The sequence below is a fragment of the Saimiri boliviensis genome, chromosome 16 (genome assembly GCF_048565385.1).
Source record: "Saimiri boliviensis isolate mSaiBol1 chromosome 16, mSaiBol1.pri, whole genome shotgun sequence".
NCBI lineage: Eukaryota > Metazoa > Chordata > Mammalia > Primates > Cebidae > Saimiri > Saimiri boliviensis.
In genome coordinates, this window is record NC_133464.1 from 30,785,150 (window position 1) to 30,794,324 (window position 9,175).

Below are 9,175 nucleotides of genomic sequence, written 5' to 3' on the forward strand. Positions count from 1 at the left end.
AAGCTAGGTGAGAAATTAGAGTACCTAAATATAGCACAGAAATTAGAAAATGTCTTTGAAGAAGGTAAGAAGGACGGCTTTATGTTACCTGTGTCATACTTCCCCCAAGATTATTCAGTGAAGCACAAAGAAAAATGCTCTCCGTGTGAAACGAAAGTAAAGTGAGAATCAACACTTGCCACAGACCACAGCACCAGGCCAGCCCCAATAGTGCCAGGCACTAGGTCCATCCCCTCATACTTAATCATCAGGCCCTTTAGAGAATAAGGCTGGCACGTATGTACTCAAGGTCAATGTCTGCTCCGGCACAAGGTTGCTCTCCATAGACTTACACTTGAGACCAACCACTGTGATCTCAAGCTACAGGACCATCTCCCTGGAACTAGACACCAGGCCCAACCCAGTGGACACCAGAAACAGGGCAGCATAACTGGGCCCAGGACCCAGACCCGTTCATACCATCCAAAGCAGTGTAAAGATTTAGCACAATCCTTATCAAAATTGCAATGGCATTTTTCAGAGAAATAGAAATAAACATTCTTAAATTTATATGCAATGACAAAAGACACAAAATAGCAAAAACACCTTGAGCAAGAAGAAAAAGCTGGAAGCTTCACACTATTGGATTAGAAAATATGCTCCAAAGATGTAGAAATCAAGAGAACAGTACAAGCATAAAAGTAGACCTATAGACCAATTGAATAAAATAGCCCAGAAGTAAATCTTTGTATTTACAGCAAATTGATCTTCAACAAAGGTAGCAAGAATAGGCATGAAGAAAGGACAGTCTCTTCAATAAATGATTTTGAAAACTGGATATCCACTTACAGAAAAACAAAATTAGAACCTTTTATCACACCATATTCAGAAATCAGCTCCAAATTGATTGAAGCCTTAAACTGGAAACTGTAAAATAACTGGAAGAAAACATAGGAGAAAATTTCTTGTCATTGGTCTAGGCAATGATATTTTGGATACAACTCCAAAAACTACAGACGTGAACCTGAGAGGCAGAGGTTGCAGTGAGCTGAAATTGTCCCACTGCATTCCAGCACAGCAACAGAGCAAGACTCTGGCTCAAAAAAAAAAAAAAAAAAAAAAAAAAGACGTATTTTCAATTATGTATCTTGAATAGTTTTAATGTCTGGCTTTCTGATGCCTGACTGGTTTTTCATCCACAGTGCTATATGTTCTTGATATAGCCTAGGGTTCAACACTAGCTTATTACTGTGGAATCATGCTACCTTTGAGCCATGAGATTTACCTTATATTTAATTCTAAAGTTGATTATTCTTAGATTTATTATAATTCCTATTTATCATATTTCCTATTAGGAGTTTAGTTTGTTGAATTTTTTTAGATTTTTAAAATCTGTTATTCTATAGAAAGGGAAATATAAAAGTTATCATTTATTTACAACTTCCATATTGCTTGACATGCTAGAAAAATATGCATGATTTTTTATTATGAAAAAGTAAGTTTCTAAGTACTAAAGTATAGAATAAAATGCAAATTTTCTAATGCATCTGTAAGACTTTTCAAAATATGTTCCCTGAATAATCATCCAATCTTGTTTCCCACACTTCAAACTGTCTTCATTTTCATTTCATCCTAAATGTTACCAATATTGGACTATAACTAAAAAAAAACAAAAATGTGCTGTGGTCAAAGTACTGCCACAATGCAGCTTAAATATAACTCCGTTATATCTCTTATGAACTGTTCCACACACACAGCATAATCTCAGTTCTCTGGGGACATTTTTGTTTTGCATTATTCAATTATTTTTGATTGAACACAAAAAACTTATTATGCACTTACCTAATTATTAAAATAGAGTCTTTCTATACATATGTGTATGTATATACAATTCTAGATATCTTTATATCTTTGTCTGTTTAATAAGTTAGATTATAAAAAGATATCAAATACCAAACCAAAAGATTCAGGATAAATCATTTGAACAGTAACAAAAGATAATTGTTAGGGCAATCAAATTTTAAATTTAACTTGGAGATTTACTGAAGTCATGCATAAGGGAGACTATGATAAATGGCAAAATACTTGCTATCTTCTCATTTATTAATTCTATAAGAGAATTATAGAGAAAAATAGGGCTAACACCAAATCCTTAACAGAATATATCACATGAATCCTTTTTGTGGGGTCATTTCGCATCTGATAATAAGTAATACTTTCAGCAATGAAGTTGAAGTTATTTTCTTTAAATGCATAGTGGTGCTTAAAAAACAAACTTTCTCTATTAAACCTTGATAGACTTGAACTGGTTTTGTAAACAAGTTTTAAACTTTCTCTATTAAAAGTCTAAGCCCTTTCTAACCAAACTTAAAATACAAAAAAAAAAAAAAATGTTAATCCTATAACAATGAATTTTTAGCCTTCTGTTTGACTACCAAATGTAATTTTGAAAATGGAGCTTTTGGCAGGAGCTTGAAAGCTCATCTCTCTAGCAAATGAGACCTCCATGGTTTCTAATCCAAACTTGAAGACAAAAAATCTTTCCTTCTATTTTTTTGAATTAAATAAATTGATAATATTTCACTCACTTCAGATAGCCAACCATATGATAAAATTTGATAACAGAGGTAATTTAAAGTGGGGCCAAATGTCATTACATCAAGTGGTTTTAAATTTGTACAGATGCCTAAAATACATAATTTATCCTCAGATTCTGCACCATAAGTCATGGAAAATATTTTAAATAGAAAAGAATATGTTATCAGTTAATAATTTCAATTGATTTCTTAGTCATGCAAAAATATTATTTTGGCTCTTCATGTATATGCATGTGTGTATGTGAAGAACTTTTTTGTTTTAAAAAAGAATACATAAAAACTGAATAAATTAGACTGCCCCACTGGGTTTTTTATTAATATCGCTGTAACTTTTTGCTTCATCCATCACATATACTTCATAAGTATATACACCGATTTGGTGCCCATAATTAAAAATTAAAACAGTTATTTGTAACTTTAATACCACCCTGAAAAATAGATTCAGATATTTAATTGCTAAGAGACGCTCTGCCTAGGAAGTGATTTTGTTACCCTTATATTAACTCATTTTGCCTAAAGTAACAAAGCATTTATGAACTCTCTTAAGTGTATGCAACGTGTGAGAATCAAATTTTTCCCTGGAGTATTTCATGTATTCTATTATTCTCATAGTATTGTCTTTTCTTATGTGTTGGTGATATGGTTTGGCTGTGTCCCCACCCAAATCTCATCTTGAATTATAGCCCCCATAATTCCCACATGTGGTGGGAGGGACCCGGTGGAAGATAATTGAATCATAGAGGTGGTTTCCTCTGTACCCTTCTCCTGGTATTAAATAAGTCTCATGATACCTGATGGTTTTATAAGGGAAAACTCCTTTCTGTTGGCTCTCATTCTCTTTTTGCAAGCCACCATGTAAGATGTGCTTTCTCCATGATTGTGAGGCCTCCTCAGCTGGATGGAACTGTGAGTCCATTAAACGTCTTTTTCTTTATAAATTACCCAGTGTTGGGCTTGTCTTTATCAGCAGCATGATAACAGACTAATACAACTGGTTTTGTTGCTCTTGTTGAGTTTCTTTTCTAACTTTTGTTGACTAGTCATTCTTTTATGCTAACTTTTGATTGAAGGAATTTTTACTTCCAACTTGATCAAATGTCAAAATCCCAAAGAAACTACAAGTTATTCTTACTTCTAATTGCAAGAGACCTCAAGTCAATTTTAGCAGAACCAAAAGTAAATAAATAAAACACTTTTTACTTAGCCACTTTATTTAAACAAATATATGCTAACTCTTGCTAAAACATCTGTGTCTGCCTAGCCTTGTTGTTTCCTTATTGTAGTAATTTCAAAACCTACAGTACATTCTTTCTCATCCCAACCAAAATTTTGCTAGTCATGATTGTAAAATGATGATTGAGATGCAAATGAACAATAAATAAGTAACAAATATGTAATTCTTATAGTGAAACATGAAAACTTTGAATACAGAGTGTCCCTGGTGCTGATACTAGGGAATAACAGATGTATTGAGAGCATACAACCTTGTGGCGTATAGGAAGTCAATGAGGAGCAATTGAATAAGGATAAAAACAAACTTTCCTCAGTGAATTTTTTTAAGTGAAGTATCCTTTGTTTTCCTTTTTCTTTCATTTGCAGCATAAATATGTTTTCATATGTAAACAGAATTTATAATCATTTGATATGCCCCCATTAGAATAAAGATGGGCAACTTAATCAGTGCTTTCATAAATCTGCCAATATCTTTATTTTGGAGAACTGTGTCATTAAAACCATCTCTAGTACATTGGTACATATTTTATTATCTATTGGCTTTTCTTTTTTACTAAAAATATGTTGAATAATTCAACATATATTAAATAAAAAATAATTTTCTTTATAATTTGAGTGAACCATCATTGAGCCTTTGTAAGTCACAAAGACACAACATAGTTCATCTCCTTGCAATAATATAGAATCAGTAATGATTATAAACAGCAACAACAAAAATAAATTCCTAATAGTGATATTATTTTGAAATAAACAGAGACAACAAAAACTATTTTTGAAATCACAGTTTGAAAGAGGGAAATAACTTTTGCTCAGCTCTAGTAATTGAAAGTTATAGATATGGAATTTCTTGCTGAATTTTAAAAATGACTCACACCTAAATATTATATATAATTATTATACTCAACATTTATTTGTGGTATTTGAAAAAAATAAATAATATTTTTGCAAAAGCCTTTGTGATACCAACTGTATACAATCTCCAAATGTCAACTCAGGTAAGTTATTTCGGTCTTCATTCAAAAATTCATGAACATTTCATAAACTACTTCAAGAATTCTCACTGTGGTCAAAATCAAAGTATTTGATAAAGCTTATTAGTTGATACACGCACTTCGATGTATGAGTTAATTCATTTGTAATTTTGTAAAATAGTATTTTAGTAAGTGAATTTAAAACTGTCAATTGTTAAGTGATTGCTGGATGGCAACTATAAGAAGATAAATAATTTTCCTTGGTTAGATAGCTGCAAGGCATTTGAAATGAACAGCTAGGCTACTGTCTTCCTGTTTTACAAAGTTGTTACATGCAAATTAGACTAATATTAATTATAGTTTTACTCCTATGTCATTTTAAAATAAATATCTTGGCTGGGCACAGTGGCTCACACCTGTAATCCCAGCACTTAGGGAGACCAAGGTGAAAGGATCACCCAAGATTGGAAGTTTGAGACAAGCCTGAACAACATGGAAAAACCCCATCTTTACCAAAAATACAAAATTAGGCGGGTATGGTGGCACATGTCACCACCTACTTGGGAGGCTGAAGCAGGAGAACAGTTTGTACCCAGGAGGTGGAAGTTGTGGTGAGCCGAGATCACGCCATTGCACTCCAGCTCGGGCAACAAGAATGAAACTCCATCTCAAATAAAAAGGGATAAATAAATATCTTAAGATAGCATTTAATTCTTTGACTTTTTAAAAATTCTAATTATTTGCTCATAAATGCTTGCTACATTTCTAATTTATATCTCATATTGAAAGAAAAAAACCTTTTTTTTCTGCCCAGTAATATTGAGGTTTATATGAGGTATATTGGGTTTCTCATATTTCCAAATATGTTAGGCTTTAATTTAACATTTAATTCAGATGTTTTAAACAATCATTTGTATTCCCAAGTTGTAGGCCAATGCAGGTTTTCAATTTTATTTATTTATTGTGAACATGCTTTGGTAATTAATATAATTATGAGTATCTTACAAAATATTTTATTTAAAAGGCATGGCAAACCTCATGCCAATTAAAGCTCTTCAAACAGAATCATTCTGAGGTTATTCAATATTTCAGGTAACTCAAAGGTAGTAGCTAAATTAACCTTATTATCATCTTCAAAGGCTTAAAACCAATATAGCTTTAAAATATGTATTCTACTATGAGCAAGAAAGCATCTAATTTTCCTTATAATTACAGTTCTTAATGGATTGTAGTAGTGAAATACATGGCTCAACAGCTGGCTTCACCAGGGTACTCCAAAGAACTTTAAAAATCTGGGCATTTATAACAATTATTTATTTATGAATTGCTGACTATTCTTTAGTTAACATTCCATTAATTGAATCTATGTTTTAAAGTAGTTTTAGAGCTTAGTGATACTGCATTGTATGTCTCATTGATCTCCCTTATAAATATTAAAGCAAATGAACTCTTTCCAGTTTGTTAACATAAATAATTTATCTCTAGAGTCTGGAAACTTTTTGCATTTTAAGTAAGGCATTTCTACACTTAAATACTCAGAGAAATGATAGATGGACCATGTATAAATTTTAAGTGTTATATCAGTAAGTATCCTACCATTAATGAACTTAATAACTTTGATAATTCAAAGAACAATGTGTTTTTATTCAACTATTTCTACTTTTATTAATAAATAATTTTTATTTTTATTATAATAGAATACAATATACTATTTCAAGGAAGCAAACTAAATCAAAACAACAGAATGTATTGTTATCTGAAATTAAAATTTAGTTGGATGTCCTGTATTTTTGTTTACTAGGTCTGGCAACCTAACATATATAAATCTATTAGAAATTTAAAAGTGAAAAAAAAGTGAAATTCTGGATGCAGAAAAGTTATTGAAGCCTTTTAGAAAAAAACTTTGGGATGGACTTTTTATTTTTAACATATAAATGTTGTTAATTAGTGGATTAATATATCAAGTATGCCTCTGTGTATGTAATTTGTTTAATACCAGGATTACATATCAAATTCTTGTTTCAGTATAGGGTAGGAATTAAGTCAATATGTTTTAAAAGATATGAAATAACTATTGAAATAATATACTTTAAATAGTACATAGCAATTTACTAAAATTTATTTTATAATGTGAACAATTTCCTAGCATAAAATACAAGAAAGGTATAATGTTAAGACATATTCAAACAAACTATGATTAAGTGTCTAGAATAGACTAGGCTCTGAAGTATAAAGATAAATATAAGACATTGTCTCATTTGGCAGTTGGCTATTAAAACAAGTGCATGCAATTAGTTGCTATAGGTGTTATACAATAATTCCCTATCTGAATTATAGTTTGTTATTTAATTTTGAAGAATTTAAATCACAGTACACTTGAAATTCATTCTTGCTAAAAATGAGAAAAGTAGCACTTTAACTTGATAAAGGAATTAAGCAATTGACATAAGAATGTAGATTTCAGCAAAGATAGATTAGAAAAGACTGAGAAAAATATTTCTATCCTTCATTAGAAAACAGTAGAGAAGGGTCTGGTAGCCTGCATGAGGTGCCACGAGTCTTCTGAAACGTTTCCTAAATAATAAGACTTGAAAGTCCAAATTACTCTTTAATCAGTGGATTGCAGAACGGAAGTTAAGCTGGATGACTAGGTACATTATTGATTCACAATAATATTTTGAAAAAAATTTTTTTTCTTAGTAGTAGGTCTCAACAGTTGGCCTATAGTTTTCAGTAAACTGTGATTTAAATAGATATGTTTTTCAGGCTTTGCTGTTCCATTTATAGAACACAGGCAGAGTAGATTTAACATAATTCTTAAGATTCTCAGGATTTTCAAAATAGTAAAGGAAGTCTGACTTGAAATTAAAGTTATCAGCTGAATTAGCTGCCAATGAGAGCTGTCCATTGAAGCTTTGAAGCCAGGCATTGATGGCATCTATTTAGCTATGAAAGTTCCAGATGGCATGTACTTCCATAAAAGGCTGTTTTGTCTACACTGAAAATCTGTTGTTAAATGTAGCCACCAACCCAGGAGGCGGAGGTTGCGGTGAGCCAAGATCACGCCATTGCACTCCAGCCTGGGTAACAAGAGCAAAACTCCGTCTCAAAAAAAAAAAAAGTAGCCACCTTTGTCAATTATCTCGGGTAGATCTTCTGGATAACTTGCTATGGCACCTATATCAGCACTTGCTGCCTCAACTTTTATGTTATAGAGATGGCTTATTTTCTTACACCTCCCAATCCACCCTCTTCTATTTTCAAACTTTTTTTCCTGTGGCTTTCTTACCTCTCTCAGCCTTCATAGAACTGAATGAAGAGAGACAGGCCTTTACTCTAGATTAAGCTTTGGTTTAAGGCAATGTTGGGGCTGACTTGATCTTCTATCCAGACTGCTCAAATTTTCTCCATACGAGCAGTAGGGCTGTTTTTGCATTCTTTTCATTCATGTGTTCACTGGAGCAGCACTCTTATTAATTTTCTTTAAGAACTTATCTTTTGCATTAACAATTTGGCTGTTTGGCACACGAGACCTAGTTTTCATCCTAAGCTTTCCTTACTGAGCTTAATTAGTTCTAGCTTTTGGTTTAAAGCAAAGGATGTGTGACACTTTGTTTCACTTGAACCCTTTAAGGCCATTGTAGGGTTATCAATTAACAGAATTTTAATATTGTGTATCTCAAAGAATAGGGAAGCCCGACGAGAAGGAGAGAGAAGTGGGAACCAATGATCAGCAGAGGAGTCAGTATATACAAATTGTTAAGTGATCTGTATATCCATTAAGTTTGCCATCATATATAAGCAGTTTGTGGTGCTCCAAAACAATGACAATAGTTCATCAAAGATCACTAATTACATGTTAATTACATGTTAGTGTAATTACTAACTACATGACATCATAATAATGAAGTTTGACACATTGCAAGAATTACCAAAATGTGACACAAAGACATAAACCAAGAACATGCAACTGGAAAAATGGCACTGACAGAGTTGCTCCACATAGGGTTGTCATGAATCTTCAGTTTCAGTGTCTGTGAAGTACAATAAAGTGAAGCACAGCGAACTGGGATTTGCCTCTAGTTGATGTTCTAAGTTATGAAGAATATTCTCTTTTCTGTTTTGTTTAACTGAACTCAACAGAGGCAGATATCATCAAAGCTATGATTTTATACAACGGGTGGCTGAATCTTGTGTGCTGTAGTTTCATGTGAAATCAGATGTTTTATTTAAGTGGACTAATTATAGCTTTAGTAATGACATGTCTTCATCTATACCAAGATATCCACCTATGTGATTTCTTAAATAGGAGGTTCTCTAGGATTGGAGAAAAACTGAAGTTAATAATTGTGTTAAAAAAATTGAAAGATGTTGATTAAACATATTTCTTTTAGA